Source organism: Sciurus vulgaris (assembly GCF_902686455.1).
Source record: "Sciurus vulgaris genome assembly, chromosome: X".
Classification (NCBI taxonomy): domain Eukaryota; kingdom Metazoa; phylum Chordata; class Mammalia; order Rodentia; family Sciuridae; genus Sciurus; species Sciurus vulgaris.
This window is the reverse complement of record NC_136471.1, coordinates 16,873,270-16,898,098: the sequence shown is the minus strand read 5'-3', so window position 1 is coordinate 16,898,098 and position 24,829 is coordinate 16,873,270. Positions and strand designations below refer to the sequence as shown.

General features: G+C 38.6%; 1 protein-coding gene and 1 pseudogene across 12 annotated transcripts in view; one reads left to right on the top strand and one right to left on the bottom strand.

The window, feature by feature from the left end:
* The window catches only part of ARHGEF6 (Rac/Cdc42 guanine nucleotide exchange factor 6), a 130,704-nt gene that overhangs the window by 28,872 nt on the left and 77,003 nt on the right, over window positions 1-24,829 (bottom strand). The window lies entirely within an intron of this gene.
* LOC306651783 (tropomyosin alpha-3 chain-like) lies at window positions 12,452-14,276 on the top strand (annotated as a pseudogene). The gene has a single exon. The product of its transcript is annotated as a tropomyosin alpha-3 chain-like (transcript).

Genomic DNA, 24,829 nt, shown 5'->3' with positions numbered 1-24,829 from the left:
CAACCACTCCCACCCCTCTTTTCCCTCTATACAGTCCTTCCTTCCTACATTCTTACCACCCTCCTTATCCTTAACCCGCAACCTAACCCTAACCCTAACCCCTCCTACCCCCCCTTATATGTCCTCATCCGCTTATCGGCGAGATCATTCGTCCTTTACTTTTTGAGACTGGCTTATCTCACTTAGCATGATATTCTCCAATTTCATCCATTTGCCTGCAAATGCCATAATTTTATCTATCTTCATGACAGAGTAATATTCCATTGTAAATATATGCCACAGTTTCTTTATCCATTCATCAACTGAAGGGCATGTAGGTTGGTTCCACAATCTGGCTATAGTGAATTGAGCATCAATGAACATTGATGTGGCTGTATCTCTGTAGTATGCTGATTTTAAGTCCTTTGGGTATAGGCCAAGGAGTGGGATAGCTGGGTCAAATGGTGGTTCCATTCCAAGCTTTCTGAGGAATCTCCATACTGCTTTCCAGAGTGGCTGCACTAATTTGCAACCCCACCAGCAATGTATGAGTGTACCTTTTTCCGCACATCCTCGCCAACAACTATTGTTGCTTGTGTTCTTGATAATTGCCATTCTAATTGGGGTGAGATGAAATCTTCACATTACTGATAGTTTCCTTTGCTGAGAGAAAGCTTTTTAGTTTGAATCTATCCCAGTTGTTGATTCTTCCTTTTATTTCTTGTGCTATGGGAGTCCTGTTAAGGAAGTCTGATCCTAAGACAACAAGTTGAAGGTTTGGACCTACTTTTAATTCTATAAGATGCAGGGTCTCTCGTCTGATTTCAAGGTCCTTGATCCATTGTGAGTTGAGTTTTGTGCAGGGTGAGAGATATGGGTTTAATTTCATTCTGTTGCATATGGATTTCCAGTTTTCCCAGCACCATTTGTTGAAGAGGCTATCTTTTCTCCATTGCATATTTTTGGCACCTTTGTCTAGTATGAGAAAATTGTATTTATTTGGGTTTGTGTCCGTGTCCTCTATTCTGTACCATTGATCTACCTTTCTATTTTGGTACCAATACCATGCCGTTTTGGTTACTATTGCTTTGTAATAGAGTTGAAGATCTGGTATTGCAATACCCCCTGCTTCGCTCTTTCTACTGAGGATTGCTTTAGCTATTCTGGGTTTCTTATTCTTCCAGATGAATTTCATAATTGCTTGCTCTATTTCTGTAAGGTACATCATTGGGATTTTAATTGGAATTGCATTGAATCTGTATAGCACTTTAGGTAGTATGGCCATTTTGACAATATTAATTCTTCCTATCCAAGAGCATGGGAGATCTTTCCATCTTCTCAGGTTTTCTTTAATTTCTTTCTTTAGTTTTCTGTAGTTCTCATTGTAGAGGTCTTTCACCTCTTTTGTGAGATTGATTCCCAAGTATTTTATTTTTTTTGAGGCTATTGTGAATGGGGTAGTTTTCCTAATTTCTCTTTCTGAAGATTCATCACTTATGTATAAAAATCCATTGGATTTATGAGCGTTGATCTTGTAACCTCCTACTTTACTGAATTCACTTATGAGTTCTAAGAGTTTTCTGGTGGAATTTCCTGGTTCCTCTAAATATATAATCATGTCATCAGCGAACAGGGATAGTTTGAGTTCTTCTTTTCCAATTTGTATGCCTTCAAATTCTTTGGTCTGTCTAATTGCTCTGGCTAGAGTCTCAAGAACGATGTTGAATAGAAGTGGTGAAAGAGGGCATCCCTGCCTTGTTCCAGATTTTATGGGGAATGCTTTCAGTTTTTCACCATTTAGAATCATATTGGCTATGGGCTTAGCATAGATGGCCTTTATAATGTTAAGGAATATTCCCACTACCCCAAGTTGTTCTAGTGTGTTGAGCATGAAGGGATGCTGTATTTTATCAAATGCTTTTTCTGCATCTATTGAAATAATCATGTGATTCTTAACTTTTAATCTGCTGATATGGTGAACGACATTTATTGATTTCCGGATGTTGAACCAACCTTGCATCCCTGGGATAAAACCCACTTGATCATGGTGCACTATCTTTTTAATATATTTTTGTATGCGATTTGCTAAAGTTTTGTTGAGAATTTTTGCGCCGATGTTCATTAAGGATATTGGTCTGAAATTTTCTTTCCTCGATGTGTCTCTGTCTGGTTTAGGTATCAGGGTGATATTGGCTTCAAAGAATGAGTTCAGGAGGGTTCCCTCCTCTTCTATTTTATGGAATACATTGAGGAGTATTGGAATGAGCTCTTCTTTAAAGGTTTTGTAGAACTCGGCTGAAATGTGAAGAAAGAGCCTACAGAGTGGGAGAATATCTTTGCCAATCATACTTCAGATAGAGCACTAATCTCTAGAATCTCTAAAGAACTCAAAAAAACTCTACTCCAAGAATTCATATAATCCAGTCGACAAATGGGCTAAGGAAATGAATAGACACTTCACAGAAGAAGATCTACAAGCAATCAATAAACATATGGAAAAATGTTCAACATCTCTAGTAATAAGAGAAATGCAAATCAAAACTACCCTAAGATTCCATCCCACCCCAATTAGAATGGCAATTATCAAGAATACGAGCAACAACAGGTGTTGGCGAGGATGAGGGGAGAAAGGTACACTCATACATTGCTGGTGGGGTTGCAAATTAGTGCAGCCACTCTGGAAAGCAGTGTGGAGATTCCTTAGAAAACTTGGAATGGACCCTCCATTTGACCCAGCTATCCCACTCCTTGGCCTATACCCAAAGGACTTAAAATCAGCATACTACAGAGATACAGCCACATCAATGTTCATAGCTGCTCAATTCACAATAGCCAGACTGTGGAACCAACCTAGATGCCCTTCAATTGATGAGTGGATAAAGAAACTGTGGTATATATATACAATGGAATATTACTCAGCCATAAAGAATGATAAAATTATGGCATTTGCAGGCAAATGGATGAAATTGGAGAACATCATGCTAAATGAGATAAGCCAATCTCAAAAAGCCAAAGGACGAATGATATTGCTAATAAGTGGAGGATGACACATAATGGGGGGGAGGGAAGGGTTAGTATTAGGGTTAGAGTTAGGGTTAGGGAGGGGGGCAAGTATGGAGGAAGGAAGTACTGTAAAGAGGGTAAAGAGGGGTGGGAGGGGTGGGGGGAAGGGAAAAATAACAATGAATCAAACAACATTGTTCTATGTAAATTTATGATTACACAAATGGTATGCCTTTATGCCATATACAAACAGAGAAACAACATGTATCCCATTTGTTTACAATAAAAAAAAAAAAAAAGAACTCGGCTGAGAACCCATCTGGTCCTGGACTTTTCTTTGTTGGTAGGCTTTTGATGACCTCTTCTATTTCATTGTTTGAAATTGATTTGTTTAAGTTGTGCATGTCCTCCTCGTTCAGTTTAGGTAATTCATATGACTCTAGAAACTTGTTGATGTCTTCGAGGTTTTCTGTTTTGTTGGAGTATAGATTTTCAAAATAGCTTCTAATTATGTTTTGTATTTCATTCGTGTCTGTTGTGATATTTCCTTGTTCATTCCGAATTTTAGAAATTTGAGTTTTCTCCCTCTTTCTCTTTGTTAGTGTGGCTAAGGTTTATCAATTTTGTTTATTTTTTCAAAGAACCAACTATTTATTTTGTTAATTTTTCCGATTGTTTCTTTTGTTTCAATTTCGTCGATTTCAGCTCTGATTTTAACTATTTCCTGTCTTCTACTACTTTTAGTGTTGGTCTGCTCTTCTTTTCCTAGGGCTTTGAGCTGTAGTGTTAAGTCGTTTATTTGTTGATTTCTACTTCTTTTGTTGAATGCGCCCCATGAAATAAATCTTCCTCTAAGAACTGCTTTCATTTTGTCCCTGAGATTTTGATATGATGTGTCTTTGTTCTCGTTTACTTCTAAGAATTTTTTTATTTCCCTCCTGATGTCTTCTGTTATCCATTCATCATATAATAGTATATTATTTAATCTCCAGGTATTGGAGAAGTTTCTGTTTTTTATTCTGTCATTTATTTCTAATTTCAATCCAGTATGATCTGATAGAGTACAAGATAGTATCTCTATCTTCTTGTATTTGCTAACATTAGCTTTGTGGCATAAGACATGGTATATTTTAGAGAAGGATCCATGTGCTCCTGAGAAGAAAGTGTATTCGCTCTTTGTTGGATGGTATATTTTATATAAGTTGGTTAAGTCTAAATTGTTGATTGTGTTATTGAGATCTATGGTCTCTTTATTCAATTTTTGTTTGGACGATCTATCCAGTGGTGAGAGAGGTGTGTTAAAATTGCCTAGTATTATTGTGTTGTGGTCTATTTGATTTCTGGAATTGAGAAGGATTTGTTTGATGTACGTTGATGAGCCAATGTTTGGGGCATAGATATTTATGATTGTTATGTCTTGCTGATTTATGTTTCCCTTAAGCAGTATGTAATGTCCTTCTTTATCCCTTCTGACTAGTTTTGGCTTGAAGTCCTCATTATCTGAAATGAGGATGGATACTCCAGCTTTTTTGCTGAGTCCATGTGCATGGTATGTTTTTTCCCATCCTTTCACCTTTAGTCTATGGGTATCTCTTTCTATGAGATGAGTCTCTTGCAGGCAGGATATTGTTGGATTTTTCTTTTTAATCCAATCTGCCAGTCTATGTCTTTTGATTGATGGGTTCAGGCCATTAACATTCAGGGTTATTATTGTGATATGATTTGTATTCCCAGTCATTTGACTCATTTTTGTTTTTTGACATGATTTGGTTTCTCCTTTATTTGGCTACTCCTTTAGGCTAGTTCCTCCTGTTGCTGATTTGCATTGTTGTTTTTCATCTCTTCCTCATGGAATATTTTGCTGAGGATGTTCTGTAATGCCAGCTTTCTTTTTATAAATTCCTTTAGCTTTGTTTATCATGGAAGGATCTTATTTCATCTTCAAATCTGAAAGTAAGTTTTGCTGGGTATAAGATTCTTGGTTGGCATCCGTTTTCTTTCAGGGCTTGGTAAATGTTGTTCCAGGCCCTTCTAGCTTTTAGGGTCTGGATTGAAAAATCTGCTGATATTCTTATTGGTTTCCCCCTGAATGTAATTTGATTCTTTTCTCTTGCAGCCTTTAAAATTCTGTCTTTATTTTGTATGTTAGGCATTTTCATAATAATGTGCCTTGGTGTGGGTCTGTTGTAATTTTGTGTATTTGGAGTCCTATAAGCCTCTTGTACTTGGTTTTCCATTTCATTCTTCAGATTTGGGAAATTTTCTGATATTATTTCATTGAATAGATTGTTCATTCCTTTGGTTTGTTTCTCTAAGCCTTCCTCAATCCCAATAATTCTTAAATTTGGCCTTTTCATGTTATCCCATAATTCTTGTAGATTCTGTTCATGATTTCTTACCATCTTCTCTGTTGATTCAACTTTGTTTTCAAGATTAAATATTTTGTCTTCAATGTCTGAGGTTATGTCTTCCAGGTGTTCTATCCTATTGGTTATGCTTTCTATGGAGTTTTTAACTTGGTTTATTGTTTCCTTCATTTCAAGGATTTCTGTTTGTTTTTTTTTTTCAATATCTCTAACTCTTTATTGAAATGATCTCTTGCTTCCTGTATTTGCTCTTTTAACTGTTGATTGGTGTGATCATTTAATGCCTGCATTTGCTCTTTCATCTCCTCCTTCAATGCCTGCATTTGCTCTTTCATCTCTTCTTTTGCTTCCATGATTGTTTTAATTATGTACGTTCTGAACTCCCTTTCTGACATTTCTTCTGCTGTGCTGTCATTGGGTTTCATTGATATAGTATCTAGGTTTGTTTGGGACATTTTCTTCCCTTGTTTTCTCATATTGGTCAGATGTCAGCGGGACTCTGTAATATTGCAGATTTCCTCTATTGGCTTATAGTGTCCCTGTAGATTTCCAGTGTATCACCTCACAGCCTTCAATAGCCTGAAGTCTTGGAGTAACTTGATAATGCAGTGCTTCCGACGAAAGCTGTCCCTAGCCCGCTACTGTTTCCAGGGCTTGGAGCTGGCTCTGTGTGGAAAGGCACTCACTGGGGGGCCTGCTCCAAGAAGCTGGCCGTGTGGGAGGAGCCCAGAACCGGAGTGCACAGGGCTGCCTGGGGAAGACTCTAGCTGCCCTGCCCTACTCTGATAATCCGCCCGAATCTGGGCCTGCCACCCAGGCCGAGCTTCACCAGGTCGGGGAGACTCACCCCGTGGCTCTATTTTAGTCCGAGTCTCTCAATGCCTCCCCTTCTTGAATCCTGGGTTCTGGAGCGACTGGAGATGCAGTCACCCTCTAGTCCACCATCTTGGATCGCCCCGTGGAAAAAGCCTGCGCCCAGAGGGGGCAGGGCCACCTGCAGAGGTCTCTGGCTGCCCTGCCCTGGTCCCAGAGGTTGTTTGCGGCTTGGAGCTCTCCGCTGGCTCGGGTACTTGTGGCTGGCTCTGTGTAGACAGGCTCTCACTGGGCGGTCTGCTCCGAGAAGCTAGCCTAGAAAGGCGCTTCCTGCCGGAGGGAGCCGGGCTGCGTGGGGAAGTCCCTGGCTGCCCTGTCCTGGTCCCTGAAGCAACCTGCGGGCCAGAGCTCACTGCACTGGCTCAGGGACTTGGAGCTCGTTCTGTGCAGAAAGGCTCTCACTAGGGTGCCTGCTCCGAGAAGCTGGAGAAGCTTGCCATGTGGGAGGAGCCCACTGCCAGAGTGCACAGGGCTGCCTGGGGAAGACTCTAGCTGCCCTGCCCTACTCTAATAAGCCGCCCAAATCTGGGCCTGCCGCCAGGGCCTAGTTTCACCGTGTGGGGGAGACTCACCCCATGCTTCTATTTTAGTCCGAGTCTCTCAATGCCTCCCCTTCTTGAATCCTGGGTTCTGGAATGACTGGAGATGCAGTCACCCTCTAGTCTGCCATCTTGGATCGCCAAATTAAATTCTTAACATAGGTATTGTAGACAGTAACACTTAGTACATAGGGTTACAACAAACTTCTCTGAACATGACAAAGAGTCCACCCTTTAAGATAAACCATTTCTTTCTGGTATTTATCCAGAGCTGTTGTTCTCATATCAAAGGAAAAAGAACATGTACTTGTAAATAACTAACATCCCAGGGATCTCATTTGATTGGTATGAAGGAATTTGCCCTTACAGAAACAGGACATTTATGTCTTCATCAAAAGGAAAAAATGCCTCTGAATAACTTTTTTCCTTACTGTATATATGTAGTAAAGTATGAAAACATTCTTGGAAATGATAAAAACAAGTTAAGGACTATGGTTCCCTGTGGTGAGAGAGGAGGAGCAGAAAATATTAGAGAGTTTACATGGGACTTGAATTGCATCTATAATTTGTTTCTAATGTTGAATGGTGGATATGTACATTACATTATCTCTGTTATTTGTGTGCTTAAAATATTTCTCAAAAGTTACTGGTAGCAGCAGGTAGAAATTGAATGAAGTCATATGGTGCATGGTGCCAACTACGTCATACTATGTGCTATGTATTTTGTATACATTGCTTCATTTAATCCTCACATCAATGCGGCAAGGTTGATGCAAGGATTTATCCTCATTTTATAATTAAGGAAATCAAAGTTTAGAAGTTAAGCGAATTACCTTCAGTAAAACAACTTCTAAGTGGGAGAATTTTGAACTGAGACAATATAAAAGCAGTAAAACTTTTAGGCTCAGATCAGGTAGGGGCACATAAAGACTTAAAAAGAAACGGTGAAGAGATTCACTTTAGAATGGTAGCATGAGATGTTCATTAGTCCTACTCCCCAGTGAAACAAGCATAACTGCTGAAAACAATTAAAAACAACCATTTAAATCATCTAAAACTTGTTCTAATGGCATATGACAGGTGAAGAAACATACATTAAAGAAAATGTACCAAAATTCATCAACAACAAGGAAAGTGTGGCATTTGAGACATGACCTGCATTACCCTTCTTCCCAGCTCAGCTTGACAGATGTTCTAGCCCAGGCAAATGTAGCCAAGAAAACAGGATCTCTCATTCCTCAGTTCAAAATGAATAAGCATGTTTCACCAAGAGGGGCCTGACCACCACCAGCACATCTCATCCATTTCAATTCTGGGTAAAAGAGTCTAAATTCATGGAGAGTGCAGCTGAGAGGTAGGATGTTCCCTTCATCTAGCCCCCACACATAAGTTTGAAGCTGTGCCCCAGAACCAGCAGGCTGAAAATACTGAGGCCCAATCACCCTCAACTCCAGCTCACTCAAAGGAGGTTCCATGCCAGAAGATATAAGCTGAGAAGAATAGGAGATACCACCCTGCCAAAGTCCAGAGTAGTAACTCAGTCAAAGAGGGAGTCTATAGGAATAGAGAATTATGAATGTCTTCCCAAAGGATCTGGTTTTATTTGAAAGGGTGTGAGGAGATTCAAGTCTAAGGACTCTTGCAAAAAAAATGGAGATTTTGGTAATATACGATTAAAATGAGGCTGGTAGATCCTTTAACTTAAGAGCAACAACCCATACCTGTATGTAGGTCATCAGCAAGAATCAGCTGACCATCAGCTAGGTCATCAGCAAGAATCAGAGAAAGAAATGGCTAAAAGAATCAGAATAGAGCTGGGGATATAGCTTAGTTGGTAGAGTGTTTGCCTTGCATGCACAAGGTCCTGGGTTCAATCCTCAGAGTTAGAATAAATCTCAAGTTTTGATCACAAAACTACCCCTGCTTGAATTTAATTAGATTAGATGGTGGAACAATTTATGCCAAATCTATGTCAAAAATATTAGAACCAATCAGCTAGAAATCAGTGGAGTTTAACTTCTGGGTTTTGATACTAAATTGGTTTTAACAGAGACATTAGGGGCAGAGGTAATCAGAGTCCTTCTCATACTCCTATCCTTCCAGGAGACAGTATGCCTCAGAGGAGTGACACCAGAGGCTGTACACTGTGGGGAAATGGACTTCACTAAAATAGTTCAATCCCGTTACTAAACAAACAAATAAGCAAACAACAACCAAATCCCCAAAGAAGGGGTAGTGAAGTATTTGGAGCTGTAAAACCTAAAATTACCTACAATGTCTAGTTTTCAACCCAAAAAACATGGTATGCAAAGAAACAGGAATGTGTGATCCATATACTTGGGAGGAAATAAGAGCAACTAAATATCAGATTTCGCAGTGACTTCAAGTATCCATTATAAATATGTTTAAAGAACTAAAGAAAACCACATTTAAAGATATATAAGGGCAATGTCTCATCAAAAGAATATAAGTAAAGACAAATTATAAGAGAAACAGCACCAAATGGAAATTTGGGAGTTAAAATGTACAATAACTGAAATTCAAAATTTCATTAGAAGGACTCAACAGGAGATCTGTGTATTGGCAGAAGAAAGTCAATGAACTAAAATAAATAAATACTTAAAAAATTAAAAAAGAAAGTCAATGAACTTAATGATAGATTGATAAAGACTATGCAATATGAAAAACAGAGAGAATAAAGAAAAATGGAAAAAGCCTCAGAGAAATATAAGACATCAATTTTTTGGAGAGGGGTAGTTATCACAGACTGAGTCCCAGGGTACTTTACCACTGAGCTACATCCCTGGTCCTTTTATTTTTATTTTATTTAACTTTGAGACAGGGTCTCACTGAGTTGCTGAGGGTCTTGCTAAGTTTTCCAGGCCTCAAACTTGGAGCCTTCCTGTCTCAGCCTCCTGAGTCCCTGAGATTATAGGTGGTATGCTGCTACACTCAGCTGAAATATGGCACATCTTTAAGCACAACATGTGTGATGGGAGTACCAAAAGGAGAGGAGAAAGAAACTAGAGCCAAAAAATTTTCAAAGAAACAAAGAAATAAAGACAGAAAACTTTTCAAATTTGAGGAAAATATTGATCTACACATCTAAGAAGCTCAACAAATTCCCAGTGGGATAAAAACAAAGAGATCCACACTCAGACAAATCATAGTAAACCTGCTAAAGACAAAGATGAAGAGAAAAAATCTCAAAAGCAACAAGAGATAAACTCATCAAGGTCTAGGGAACCGGGATAACATTAACACTTGATTTCTTATCAATGTCATGGAGGCCAGAGGGCAGTGGGCTGACATACTCTATTACTGAAAGAAACAACCAAGAATTCCATATCCAGTCAAACTATTTTTCAAAACTGAAGGTGGAATAAAAGCCTTCTCGGACAAACAAATACTGAGGTAATCCTTTGCCAGAAAATGCATGTTATAAGAAATATTAAAATTATTTAGAATAAAAACAAGAAATCAAAATGTAAATTTAAATCCACATATCAGGTTTCAAGATGGCGGCCTACAGGGTGGCTGCATTTCATGTTGCTCCAGGACTCAGGATTCAAAAGAGGAGATATTGAGAGACTTGGGACCAACTCAAAGCAGCCAGTGAGTCTCTCCTGTTGGGGAGGCGTCCCGGATGGGACGGTAGACCCGGAACGCAGGGAACTTTGTGAAGTACAGTTGCCGGCGAGACACCCCTCCCCCCACTGGAGCAGTGAACTCGGACAACTGGGAGCATCGTAAAGGAGGCTGCTCAGCACAGCGCTGGGACTCGGAGCAACCACTGGGGCTCCGGTGGCTGCCCAAGGGAGGAGCGGTGAGGAGAGCTGTGTGGACTCAGAACACCAGGGCCTGCCCTGAGGAGGAGGAGGAGGAGCGCGGCCGCTTGGATTCGGAGTGGCTATACCAGAGCTACAGGCGGATGCCAGAGGAGGAGATGCGTGGCGAGCTGTTTGGACTCAGACCACTTCTGAACACCGGGGCCTGCCCAGAGGAGTAGGAGGAGGAGGAGGAGCGCGGCGGGTCGTTTGGACACGCAGTGACTGCATTAGAGCTCCAGGCGGTTGCTCAGAGGAAGAGGCAATTGGCGAGTTGTTTGGACTTAAAGCAACAGCTCCTGAACACAGGGGGGCTGCCTGGAGGAGGAGCGCAGTGGGTCGCTTGGTCTCGAGTGGCCGCACCAGAGCTCCGGGCGGCCGCCCAGAGGAGGCGTGCAGCGGGTCACATGGATTCAGAGCCACTCAGAGCGACCGCTCCTGAACACCCGGGGGGTTACCTGGAGGAGGAGGAGGAACAGGGAGGGTCATTTCGACTCAGAGTGACTGATTGCCCTGGGCTACAGGTGGTTGGTGGGAGGAGGAGGCACGCAGTGAGTTGCTTGGACTCCTAGTGACCGCACCAGAATAATGGGCGGCTGTCTGGAGGAAGAGGTGTGCGGCGGGTATCTGGGACTCAGAGCGATTGTACGGGGCCCCAGGTGGCTGCTCACAGGAGGGGCCGCATAGCCAGGCAATTAGGTGCAGAGCAGGGTCCCAGGATCTAGGAAGCTTCTTGGTGGAAGAGCCCCACAGACACACGCTTAGGTGCGGAGCAAAGGTTCCAGGACTGTGGGCAGATTCTCTGAGGAGGGGCAGCCTAAGGAGATTCATCTGCGAAGGGTGAGGCTCCCAGGCCCAGGAGGTAGGGCCGGGCCCCTGGGAACTTTGCAGAGGAAGGCAGCCCAGCCCAGGCGGTAGCTGTAAATTGAGGGGAACCTCTAGGAGGGAACTGACCAGCGAGACCTCCCCACCGGGTGAGTCTTCCCTGCCGGGTGAGGTTTTCCCACAAGGACGGTAAAACCAGAGACACAGGCCCAAACAGGCCTTGCCTCAGCCCGCAGCCTAGTTCCCCTTTGGATGACCATTGGTCAACAAGTGGAGGCACCTCTGCCCACTAGCAGGGAATATACCCCACCTGAAGTCCACCACTCCTAGAGAGGCAGCTTCCTTGTGGAGCACCGCATTATCAACCTCCTCCAAGACTTCAGCCTACTGAAGGCTAAGAGGGGATATATATAGAAATCTTCAGGGACATTGTAAGTCAACAGAGGAAATCTGCAATATCTCAGCGGTCCACTGATACCTGAACAATATGAGAAAACAAGGAAAGAAAATGCTGCAAACAAATCTAGATGTTACATCAATAAAACCCAATGACAGCATGGCAGAAGAAATGACAGAAAAGGAGTTCAGAATGTACATAATTAAAATGATCAGGGAAACAAACGATGAGATGAAAGAGCAAATGCACGCACTGAATGATGAGATGAAAGAGCAAATGCAGGCATTGAATGATCGCACCAATTGACAGTTAAAAGAGCAAATACAGGAAGCAAAAGATCATTTCAATAAAGAGTTAGAGATATTGAAAAAAAAACCAAACAGAAATCCTTGACATGAAGGAAACAATAAACCAAATTAAGAACTCCATAGAAAGCATATCCAATAGGATAGAACACCTGGAAGACAGAACCTCAGACATTGAAGACAAAATATTTAACCTTGAAAACAAAGCTGAACAAACAGAGAAGATGGTAAGAAATCATGAACAGAATCTACAAGAATTATGGGATAACATGAAAAGGCCAAATTTAAGAATTATTGGGATTGAGGAAGGCCTAGAGAAACAAGCCAAAGGGGTATTTCAGGGCGTAGCAGGCGGAAGTAGGGGTGAGAAGCGGCTGCAACGCCGAGCGGAGGAGGCAGAAGGCGGATATCGAGGAGCGGCTGGGTGGGCACCATGGCCGGAATCACCACCGTCGAGGCGGTGAAGCGCAAGATACAGGTTCTGCAGCAGCAAGCTGATGATGCTGAGGAGAGGGCTGAGCGCCTCCAACGGGAAGTTGAGGGAGAAAGGCGGGCCGGGAACAGGCTGAGGCTGAGGTCGCCTCCTTGAACCGTAGGATCCAACTAGTTGAAGAGGAGCTGGACCGTGCTCAGGAGCGTCTAGCTACTGCCCTGCAAAAGCTGGAGGAAGCAGAGAAAGCTGCTGATGAGAGTGAGAGAGGTATGAAGGTTATTGAAACCGGGTCCTAAAAGATGAAGAAAAGATGGAACTCCAGGAAATCCAACTCAAAGAAGCTAAGCACATTGCAGAAGAAGCAGATAGGAAGTATGAAGAGGTGGCTCGTAAGTTAGTGATTATTGAAGGAGACTTGGAACGCACAGAGGAACGAGCCGAGCTGGCAGAGTCCTGTTGCCGAGAGATGGATGAGCAGATCAGACTGATGGACCAGAACCTGAAGTGTCTGAATGCTGCTGAAGAAAAGTACTCTCAAAAAGAAGACAAATATGAGGAAGAAATAAAGATTCTTACTGATAAACTCAAGGAGGCAGAGACCCGTGCTGAGTTTGCTGAGAGATCAGTAGCCAAACTGGAAAAGACAATTGATGATTTGGAAGATAAGCTGAAATGCACCAAAGAGGAGCACCTCTGTACACAAAGGATGCTGGACCAGACTCTGCTTGACCTGAATGAGATGTAGAGCTCCCCAGTCCCGCCCTGCTGCTGCTCCTCCCTCTGACCCTGACTTCGCCTGAGGCCAGCCAGCCTGAAGCTGACTTTGAAACTGAGGGCTGACCTTTAACTGGAAGGCTGCTTTCTCCTTTCAACACCCCCTCTACCCCCACCCCCTTGTCTTTTTCACCAAACTGTCTCTGCCTCTTCCCAGAGATTCCAGCTGGGCTAAAGGCTGAGCACTTTTGGGAACAACATTTAAGGGAATGTGAGCACAACGCAAAGTGTCTTTAAAAGCATGTTGTGATGTACACATTTTGTAATTACTTTTTTTGTTGTTACAGTAACCATTTGTAAAACATTCCAAATAATTTCATAGCTCTGAAGCAGCAATCTAATTCCTTTCTCACTTTTGGAAGGTAACTTTCCAGCCTAATCCCTATTGCCCTCTCTGTAGAGAAGGAAAAGAGGAATGGGCCTGCCTTACTGAAAGCCAAACAGAGCCCAGGGAAAGACTGTACTATGGGAAACCTCATTGCTCTGTGCAAAGTACCAGCCAAACCAGAAAGGTGATTCCAAGAGGAGTTAGCCAAATAACAAAAACCGTGCTATTCAGGTTTTGTTTTGTTTTTAGCTTTAAGGTATCTTTAGACAACTTTATTCTTATTTTTTACTTATTATTATTATTATTTTTTTCATCAGAAATGACCAAATTAAGATGGTGAGACCTCTGAGACCTTTTGTTTTTGTGGTGCTGGGGATTGAACCCAGGGCCTCTTGCATGTTCCTCAAATGCTCTACCATTGAGCCATACATATCCTTAGCCCTGAGACCAAATTTTTCTCCCATCTCTACCCCCTTGCAGGTGTTCACAGAATGGATCATGGGCCCCTTAATCTTGAGGTGACCACTTAATTGCTCTCCTGTCTCCTTGAAAAAAAAAGAAAGAAAGAAAAAAAGAAAATTATGTTTTTGCCACTGATTTAGCCATATGAAACTCATCTCATCACCCTTTTCTGGGTCTGAAGCTGCTGTATCTAAAAGAGCCATCTCATTGTGCTTTGTATCAGTCAGTGCTAGAGAATCTTGAATAGCTCGTGTACAAAACTTTTTAAATTTTATATTATTTTGAAACTTTGCATCTTTGGGGCTGGGGTACCTGGCCACCCCATCTGGCTGTGAGAGTCCTGCAGTCTGGGCTGGCAGTGTGCTGATCTTTCAATGTTTCTTTCACAACCCAAACCCCACTTTTAGATGAGGTTTCTGTGAGGTCTGTTAGGTATACATCCTGCAGCTTATTGGCTTAAAATGTACTCTCCTTTGTTGTGGTCTCTTTGGGGCCAGTTGGGAGAAAGAGAAACCAATAGTGCAACTGTTTTGATACTGAATATTGACAAGTGTCTTTTTGAAATAAAGAACCAGTCCCTCCAAAAAAAAAAAAAAAAAAAAAAAAAAAAAAAAAAAGAGAAACAAGCCAAAGGGATGAACAATCTATTCAATGAAATAATATCAGAAAATTTCCCAAATCTGAAGAATGAAATGGAAAATCAAGTTCAAGAGGCTTATAGGACTCCAAATACACAAAATTACAACAGACCCACACCAAGGCACATTATAATGAAAATGCCTAACATACAAAATAAAGACAGAATTTTAAAGGCTGTGAGAGAAAAGCCAAATTACATTCAGGGGGAATACGGATATCAGCAGATTTTTCAATCCAGACCCTAAAAGCTAGAAGGGCCTGGAACAACATTTTTCAAGCCCTGAAAGAAAATGGATGCCAACCAAGAATCTTATACCCAGCAAAACTTACCTTCAAATTTGACGATGAAATCAAATCCTTCCATGATAAACAAAAGCTAAAAGAATTTACAAAAAGAAAGCCAGCATTACAGAACATTCTCAGCAAAATATTCCATGAGGAAGAGATGAAAAACAAAGAAGCAAATCAGCAAAGGGAGGAATTATCCTAAAGGAATTGTCAAATAAAGGAGGAACCAAGTTGTGTCAAACAAATAAATAAATAAAATTTAAAAAATGAACCAAATGACCGGGAAACCAAATCATATCTCAATAATAACCCTGAATGTTAATGGCCTGAATTCATCAATCAAAAGACATAGACTGGCAGATTGGATTAAAAAGAAGGATCCAACAATATGTTGCCTACAAGAGACTCACCTCATAAAAAAGATACCCATAGACTAAAGGTGAAAGGATGGGAAAAAACATACCATGCACATGGACTCAGCAAAAAAGCTGGAGTATCCATCCTCATTTCAGATAATGTGGACTTCAAGCCAAAGTTAGTCAGAAGGGATAAAGAAGGTCATTTCATACTGCTTAAGGGAAGCATAAATCAGCAAGATATAACAATCATAAACATCTATGCCCCAAACAGTGGCTCATCCATGTATGTCAAACAAATCCTTCTCAATTTCAGAAACCAAATAGACCATAACACAATAATACTAGGTGATTTTAACACGCCTCTCTCACCACTGGACAGATCTTCCAGACAAAAATTGAACAAAGAAACCATAGATCTCAATAATACAATCAATAATTTAGACTTAACGGACATTTATAGAATATACCATCCAACCAAGAGCGGATACACTTTTTTCTCAGCAGCACATGTAACCTTCTCTAAAATAGACCATGTATTATGCCACAAAGCTAATGTTTCAAATACAAGAAGATAGAGACACTACCTTGTATTCTATCAGATCATAATGGATTTACGTTAGAAATAAATGAAAGAGTAAACCACAGAAACTATTCCAACATCTGGAGATTAAACAATATGCTATTATATGATGAATGGATAACAGAAGATATTAGGAAGGAAATTTAAAAATTCTTAGAGGTAAATGAGAACAAAGAAACATCATATGAAAATCTCTGGGACACTATGAAAGCAGTACTTAGAGGAAAATTTATTTCATGGAGCGCATTTAATAAAAGAAGTAAAACTCAACAAATAAACCACCTAACACTAAAGGTCAAAGCCCTAGAAAAAGAAGAACAGGGCAGCACCAAAAGTAGTAGAAGACAGGAAATAGTTAAACTCAGAGCTGAAATCAATGAAATTGAAACAAAAGAAACAATACAAAAAAATGACAAAATAAATAGTTGGTTCTTCGAAAAAATAAACAAAATTGATAAACCTTTAGCAACACTAACAAAGAGAAGACGAGAGAAAACCCAAATCACCCAAATCACTAAAATTCGGAATGAACAAGGAAATATCACAACAGACACGAGTGAAATACAAAACATAATTAGAAGCTATTTTGAAAATCTATATTCCAACAAAATAGAAAATTTCGAAGACATCAACAGGTTTCTAGAGACATATGAATTGCCTAAACTGAACGAGGAGGACATACACAATTTAAATAGACCAATTTCAAGTACTGAAATAGAAGAAATCATCAAAAGCCTACCAACAAAGAAAAGTCCGGGACCAGATGGGTTCTCAGCCTAGTTCTACAAAACCTTTAAAGAAGAGCTCATTCCAATACTTCTCAAAGTATTCCATAAAATAGAAGAGGAGGGAACCCTCCCAAACTCATTCTATGAAGCCAATATTACACTGATACCTAAACCAGACAGAGACTCATCAAGGAAAGAAAATTTCAGACCAATATCCTTAATGAACATCGATGCAAAAATTCTCAACAAAATTTTAGCAAATCGCATACAAAAACATATTAAAAAGATAGTGCACCATGATCAAGTGGGTTTCATCCCAAGGATGCAAGGTTGGTTCATCATCAGGAAATCAATAAATGTCATTCACCATATCAATAGAGTTAAAGTCAAGAATCACATGATTATTTCAATAGATGCAGAAAAAGCATTTGATAAAATACAGCACCCCATCATGTTCAAAACACTAGAAAAAATAGGGATAGTGGGAACATTCCTTAACATTGTAAAGGCCATTTATGCTAAGCCCATGGCTAATATCATTCTAAATGGTGAAAAACTGAAAGCATTCCCCCTAAAAACTGGAACAAGGCAGGGATGCCCTCTTTCACCACTTCTATTCAATATCGTTCTTGAGACTCTAGCCAGAGCAATTAGACAAACCAAAGAAATTAAAGGGATACGAATTGGAAAAGAAGAACTCAAACTATCCCTGTTCGCTGATGACATGATTATATATTTAGAGGAACCTGGAAATTTCACCAGAAAACTCTTAGAACTCATAAGTGAATTCAGTAAGTAGCAGGTTACAAGATCAATGCTCATAAATCCAATGCATTTTTATACATAAGTGATGAATCTTCTGAAAGAGAAATTAGGAAAACTACCCCATTCACAATAGCCTCGAAAAAAATAAAATACTTGGGAATCAATCTCACAAAAAAGGTGAAAGACCTCTACAATGAGAACTATACAACAGTAAAGAAAGAAATTAAAGAACACCTTAGAAGATGGAAAGATCTTCCATGTTCTTGGATAGGAAGAATTAATATTGTCAAAATGGCTATACTACCTAAAGTGCTATACAAATTCAATGCAATTCCAATTAAAATCCCAATGATGTACCTTACAGAAATAGAGCAAGCAATTATGAAATTCATCTGGAAGAATAAGAAACCCAGAATAGCTAAAGCAATCCTTAGCAGGAAGAGTGAAACAGGGGGTATTGCAATACCAGATCTTCAACTGTATTACAAAGCAATAGTAACCAAAACGGCATGGTATTGGTACCAAAATAGAAAGGTAGATCAATGGTACAGAATAGAGGACATGGACACAAACCCAAATAAATACAATTTTCTCATACTAGACAAAGGGGCCAAAAATATGCAATGAAGAAAAGATAGCCTCTTCAACAAATGGTGCTGGGAGAATTGGAAATCCATATGCAACAGGATGAAACTAAACCCATATCTCTCACCATGCACGAAACTAAACTCAAAATGGATTAAGGGCCTCGGAATCAGACCAGAGACCTTGCAAATTATAGAAGAAAAAGTAGGTCCAGATCTTCAACATGTTGGCTTAGGACCAGACTTCCTTAACAGGACTCCCATAGCACAAGAAATAAAAGCAAGAATCAATAACTGGGATAGATTCAAACTAAAAAGCTTTCTCTCAGCAAAGGAAACTATCAGCAATGCAAAGAAAGAGCCTACAGAGTGGGAGAATATCTTTTCCAATCATACTTCAGATAGAGCACTAATCTCCAGAATCTATAAAGAACTCAAAAAACTCTACTCCAAGAATTCAAATAATCCAGTCGACAAATGGGCTAAGGAAATGAATAGACACTTCACAGAGGAAGATCTACAAGCAATCAACAAACATATGGAAAAATGTTCAACATCTCTAGTAATAAGAGAAATGCAAATCAAAACCACCCTAAGATTCCATCTCACCCCAATTAGAATGGCGATTATCAAGAATACGAGTAACAACAGGTGTTGGCGAGGATGTGGGGAGAAAGGTACACTCATACATTGCTGGTGGGGCTGCAAATTAGTGCAGCCACTCTGGAAAGCAGTGTGGAGATTCCTTAGAAAACTTGGAATGGACCCGCCATTTGACCCAGCTATCCCACTCCTTGGCCTATACCCAAAGGACTTAAAATCAGCATACTACAGAGATACAGCCACATCAATGTTCATAGCTGCTCAATTCACAATAGCCAGACTGTGGAACCAACCTAGATGCCCTTCAATTGATGAGTGGATAAAGAAACTGTGGTATATATATACAATGGAATATTACTCAGCCATAAAGAATGATAAAATTATGGCATTTGCAGGCAAATGGATGAAATTGGAGAATATCATGCTAAGTGAGATAAGCCAATTTCAAAAAGCCAAAGGACGAATGATATCGCTAATAAATGGATGATGACACATAATGGTGGGAGGGAAGGGTTAATGTTAGGGTTAGAGTTAGGGTTAGGGAGGGGGTAAGAATGGAGGAAGGAAGGACTATATAGAGGGAAAAGTGGGGTGGGAAGGGTGGGGGGAAGGGAAAAAATAATAGACTGAATCAAACAACATTGTTCTATGTAAATTTATGATTACACAAATGGTATGCCTTTACGCCATGTACAGAGAAACAACATGTATCCCATTTGTTTACAATAAAATAAAAAATAAAAGAAAAGAAAAAAAAATAAATCCACATATCAAAACAAAGTACCAGTAAATGGAATTATACAATTGTGAAAAATAGTATAAATACATACTCATCATCTTCTCTTAACTTATATAAAAGCAATTATATTACAAAATTAAATTATATCCCTTCCTACTTTTTACAAGAAAAGCTAAAGGAAGTTCTCAAACTGAAAAAGACACTAATGAATAAAAAGAAAGTGTTTGGAAAATATAAAACTCACTTGTAAGAGTAACTATGTAGACAAATTCAGAATTCTCTAATATTGTTACCATGGTGCATAACCCATTCATATCTTTATGAAAGTATAGAATAAGATACTCCATGCAAATGGAAGAAAGCAGAAGTAGCCATGCTTACAGCAGTTAAAATAGTTTCCAAATCAAAAATCTTTAGTATGAAGACCAAAACTCAAAACAATTAAAAATAATGTATTAATATGTTAAGAGATAGGCAACACAGAAAGATGCAAAATGAGACATCTAAAATTCAAAATGTGGGAAGGAATGGGATACAAGTGTGGAGTTTAAATTAGCATATTTTCTCTGTTTCTTTTTTGTTGATGTTTCTGTTCTTATCTTTATGATCATGCTAGGTTATTATCATTTTAAAATATCTTGTTATCATCAAAAGATGTTTTTGTAACTTTCATGGTGACCACAAAGCAAAAATCTAAAAAAGACAAACAAAAATAACAATCAAGTAATCAAAGCACACTAGTATAATAAATCATATAAACACAAAAAGTACAAGAAGAGCAACTACAATAAAACTGGAGAACAAGTTACAAATGACTGTATTAAGACCTTACCTATTGACAATTACCATAAATGTAAATAGATCAAATTCTCCAATTAAAAGACATAAAGAAACTGAATGGATAAAAAAATGAGACCCAATTCTATGTCACTTACAAGAAACTTACTTCACTGGTAAAGACACATAAACTCAAAATGAAAGTATAGAATAAGATACTCCATGCAAATGGAAGAAAGCAGAAGTAGCTATGCTTATAGCAGTTAAAAGTTTTCAAATCAAAAGCAACAGACAAGGAAAGTCATTATATAATGATAAAAGAATAATTCAGCAAGAAGAAATAATAATTATTCTAAATATTTATGCCCCCAGTATCATAGCACTCAAATATATGAAGCAAATATTAATAGAGCTAAAGGGACAGATACAATTAGAGTATAGACTTTAACCACTCACTTTCAGCAGAAAGTGAACAAGAAAAGAGCCAAATATCAGCCTAGACCAAATAGACCTAGGATACATCTGCAGAACATCCCATCCAACAGTTGTAGAATACACACATTCTTCTCATTAGCACGTGGAACATTCCCCAGGATAGATATGATAGGCCACAAAACAAGTTTCAACAAATTTGAAAAGACTAGCGTCATACTAAATATGTAATAAAAATAAAAATCAATAACAAAAAAACTTGGAACTAATACAAATACATGGAAATTAAGCAACTTATTGGAACAAACAATGGGTTGAGGAAAAATTCAAGAAAGAAATTTAAAAAGTTTCTTGAAACAAATGAAAATGGTGATATAACATAATAAAACCTATTAGACACAGCAAAGATAATACCTAGAGGGAAGTTTATGGCAATCAATGCCTGTAACAAAAAAGCAGAATGATGTCAAATAAAGAACCTATCACTGAATCTCAAAGAACTAGAAAAACAAGAAGAAACCAATAGTAAGTAATAAGATTCAATTTTCAAAATGTCTCCCATCCAAGAAAAGCCTAGGACCAGACAACTGCATTGCTGAGTTCTACCAAATATTTAAGGAAGAAAAAATACCAATTCTTAAATTATTCCAAAAAGCTGAAGAGGAGGGAGTCCTTCCAAACTCATCTACAAGGCCAGCATTACCCTGGTACCAAAATTAGAGAAGGACCCAAGAAAAAAATAAAACTACAGAGAAATATCCATGACGAACACAGAAGCAAAAATCCTCAATAAAATACTAGCAAACCAAATCCAACAGCACATAAAAGGGTTATTCATCATGATCAAGTGGGATCTGTCAAAGGAGTACAAGGATGGTTCAACATATGTAAATCATAAGCATGATAAACCACATCAACATGACAAAAGGCAAAAACCATATGATCATCTCACTAGATTCAGAACAACATCTTTTCACGAAAAAACATTGAAAAATTAGGCATATAATAAACATAGGTTGATATAGTAAAGGCCTTATATAATAAGCTGACAGCTAACATTATACTAGGTGGGGAAGAGCTGAAAGCATTCAAGATCTGAAACAAAACAAGAATGCCTACTATCATCATTTTTTTCAACCTGGTACTGCAAGTCCTAGCCAAAGAAGTCGGGCAACAGAAAGAAATAAAGGGCAATCAAACCAGAGAAAAGAAAGTCAAACTGTCATTCCTTACAGATGACATTATACTATATAGAAAACCCTGGACTTCACCAAAGAATTACTAGAATTAATAAACAAATTTTAGCAAGGTTTCAGGATAGAAAATCAACATACAAAAAAAAACACTGCTACACACAAAGAGTAAATTATCTGAAATAAAAATCAAGAACATTTATATTATAATAATATATTATAATAGTTACAAAAAATAAAATACCTAGGAATAAATTTAAACAAATAAGCTAAAGGTCTCTACAATGAATGTGCTTTTTATATTGCTGAAACAAATTGAGGAAACAAAAAAGGAATGATATCCCATGTATATGGATTAGAAAAGTTAATATTATTAAAACTGTCCATACTATATAAAGGAATATGCAGATTCAAAGCAATTCTCATTAAAATTCCAATGATATTCTTCGCAGAACTAAAAAAACATCTAAAATCTATATGAAATCATAAAAAGCCCCAAATAGCCAAAGCAATCCTAAATAGAAAGATGAAAGCCAGAAGCATTATACTACCTGACTCAAAATATACTGCAAGGGTATAGTCATCAATATAACCTGTTATGAGCATAAAAAAAAACCAGACATATAGACTAATGGAACAGAATAGAGAATCTAGAAGCAAACCTCATGCATCTACAGCTGATTGATTTTTAGGAAGGTGCTGAGAACATATATTAGAGCTTTATTAAATAGTCTTTTCAATATACACAATGGAAGAGAATGAAACCAGACCCCCTATTACACCAGTTACAAAAACCAACTTAACACTGCTTACAGACTTAAATGTAAGACCTGAAGCCAAGAGTACTAGAAAAAACACATATGGGAAATGCTTTAGGACTTTGGACTGAGCAACAATTTGGGGTGTAAGGCCCTGAAAAGATGCATACACACACACACACACACACACACACACACACAGAATAAAATCAAAAGCAGATAAATGATATTGCGACAACAAAAAAGCTTCTGCACAGCAAAGGAAACAATCATCCAAGAAAAGAGACAAACTACAGAACAGGAGAAAATATTTGTGAACTATACATCTGGCAGAGGATTAAAAGCCAGAATTATAAGACACTCAAAAACTCAATAGTGAAAGAAAAATATTACCTGATCTAAAATTGTAGAAGACACCAAAATAGACATGTCTCAAAAGAAGATATACAAATGGCCAATAAGTAAAAAAAAAAATGCTTAATATCACTAATCATCAGGAAATGTAAATCAAAATGATAATGAAGTCCAGGCACGGTGGCACACACCTGTAATCCCAGCAGCTCAAGAGGCTAGAGGTAGGAGGATCACAAGTTCAAAGCCAGCCTCAGCAACTTAGTGAAGCCCTAAACAACTTAGGAAGACTCTGTCTCAAAATCAAATATTTAAAAAAGGCTGCAGATGTGGCTCAGTTTTTAAGCACCCCGAGTTCAATCCCTGGTACCAAAAAAAAAAACAAAAAAACAAAAAAGACAATGAGTTATCACTTTACTCCAGTAAGAATGGTTCTTATCAAAATGACAATAAATAAAAATTATTGTCAAGGATATATAGAAAAGGGAACCCTTATACTCTGTTAGTGGAAAAACAAATTAGTACAGTCATTACAGAAAACAGTATGGAGGTTCCTCAAAAAAATTAAAAATATAATTAAGATATGATCCTACAAACCCACTACTGGCTATTTATCCAAATGATATCAAATCACTATGTCAAAGAAACATCTGTCATATTTATTGCAGCATTGTTCATTAACTGCCAAGAAAGAGAAACTATATAAGGGTCTATCAACCAATGGATGGTTTAAAAAAATGTGGTATGGTACATAATGGAATACTATTTAGCCATAAAATGGAACAAAAGCATGTCATTTGCATCAACATGGATGGACCTTGAGTTAATTATGGTTAATTATGCTTATGGAAAGAAGTTAGGAACAGAAAGATAAGTACCACATGATCTCACTCATATGTGGAATCAAAACAGTCAAACTCATAGAAGTTAAGAGTAGAATGGTGATTACTTGAGGCTGGAGAGAGTACAGGGAAGGGAAGGACAGAAAAATGTTGATCAATGGGTTCCAAGTTACAGAGAGATAGGAGCAAGAAGTTCTTGTGTACTATTGCACGTTAGGTGACTACAGATAACAACAACAACAATAATAACACATTTTAAAAATCTAGAGGATTTTGATGGTTTTCATCATAAAGAAATGATAACTGTAGCCAGGCATGGTGTTGTACACCTGTATTCTCAGTGACTCGGGAGGCTGAGGCATAAAGATTGCAAGTTCAAGGCCAGCCTCAGCAATTTAGTGAAGCCCTAAGCAACTTAGTGAGATCCTGTCTCAAATTAAAAATAGTTGGGTTCTAAAGCACCCCTGGGTTCAATTCCCAGTACCAAAAGGAAGAGAGAGAGAGAGAGAGAGAGAGAGAGAGAGAGAGAGAGAGAGAGAGAGAGAGAGAGAGAGATGATAACTGTTTGACCAGATAAATATGTAAATATGTATAACTTCACTTAAACATTACATAAATACATTTATTAAAACATCATATGATACCCATTAATATGTATGAAAAGATAAAAATAAAACGATATGATAAAAATAGGTAAAGGCTCTGAATAGACATTTTGCAAATGAATATGTACAAATTCATAATAAGCACATGAAAAACTCTCAATTAGTCATTAGAAAATGCAAATCAGTACCACAATGAGAAAGTTCTTCATACTCTCTAAGAAAGTAATAATCAGAAAGACTGACGATAGCACACGTCAGTGAGGACATGGAGAAATGTCCACGGAATGCTCATGTACTGCTGGTGGGGAACCAAACTGATGCAGCCCCTTTAGAAAACAGTCTGATAGTCAATACACATGTTTCTACACTATAATTGAATGAATTTATGCAAACATTTTATATATGAAAACTATAGTGTTTTAAATATGAGAACCTTATTGTTTAAAATGTTAAAAAGAAAGTCATTATGAACCAA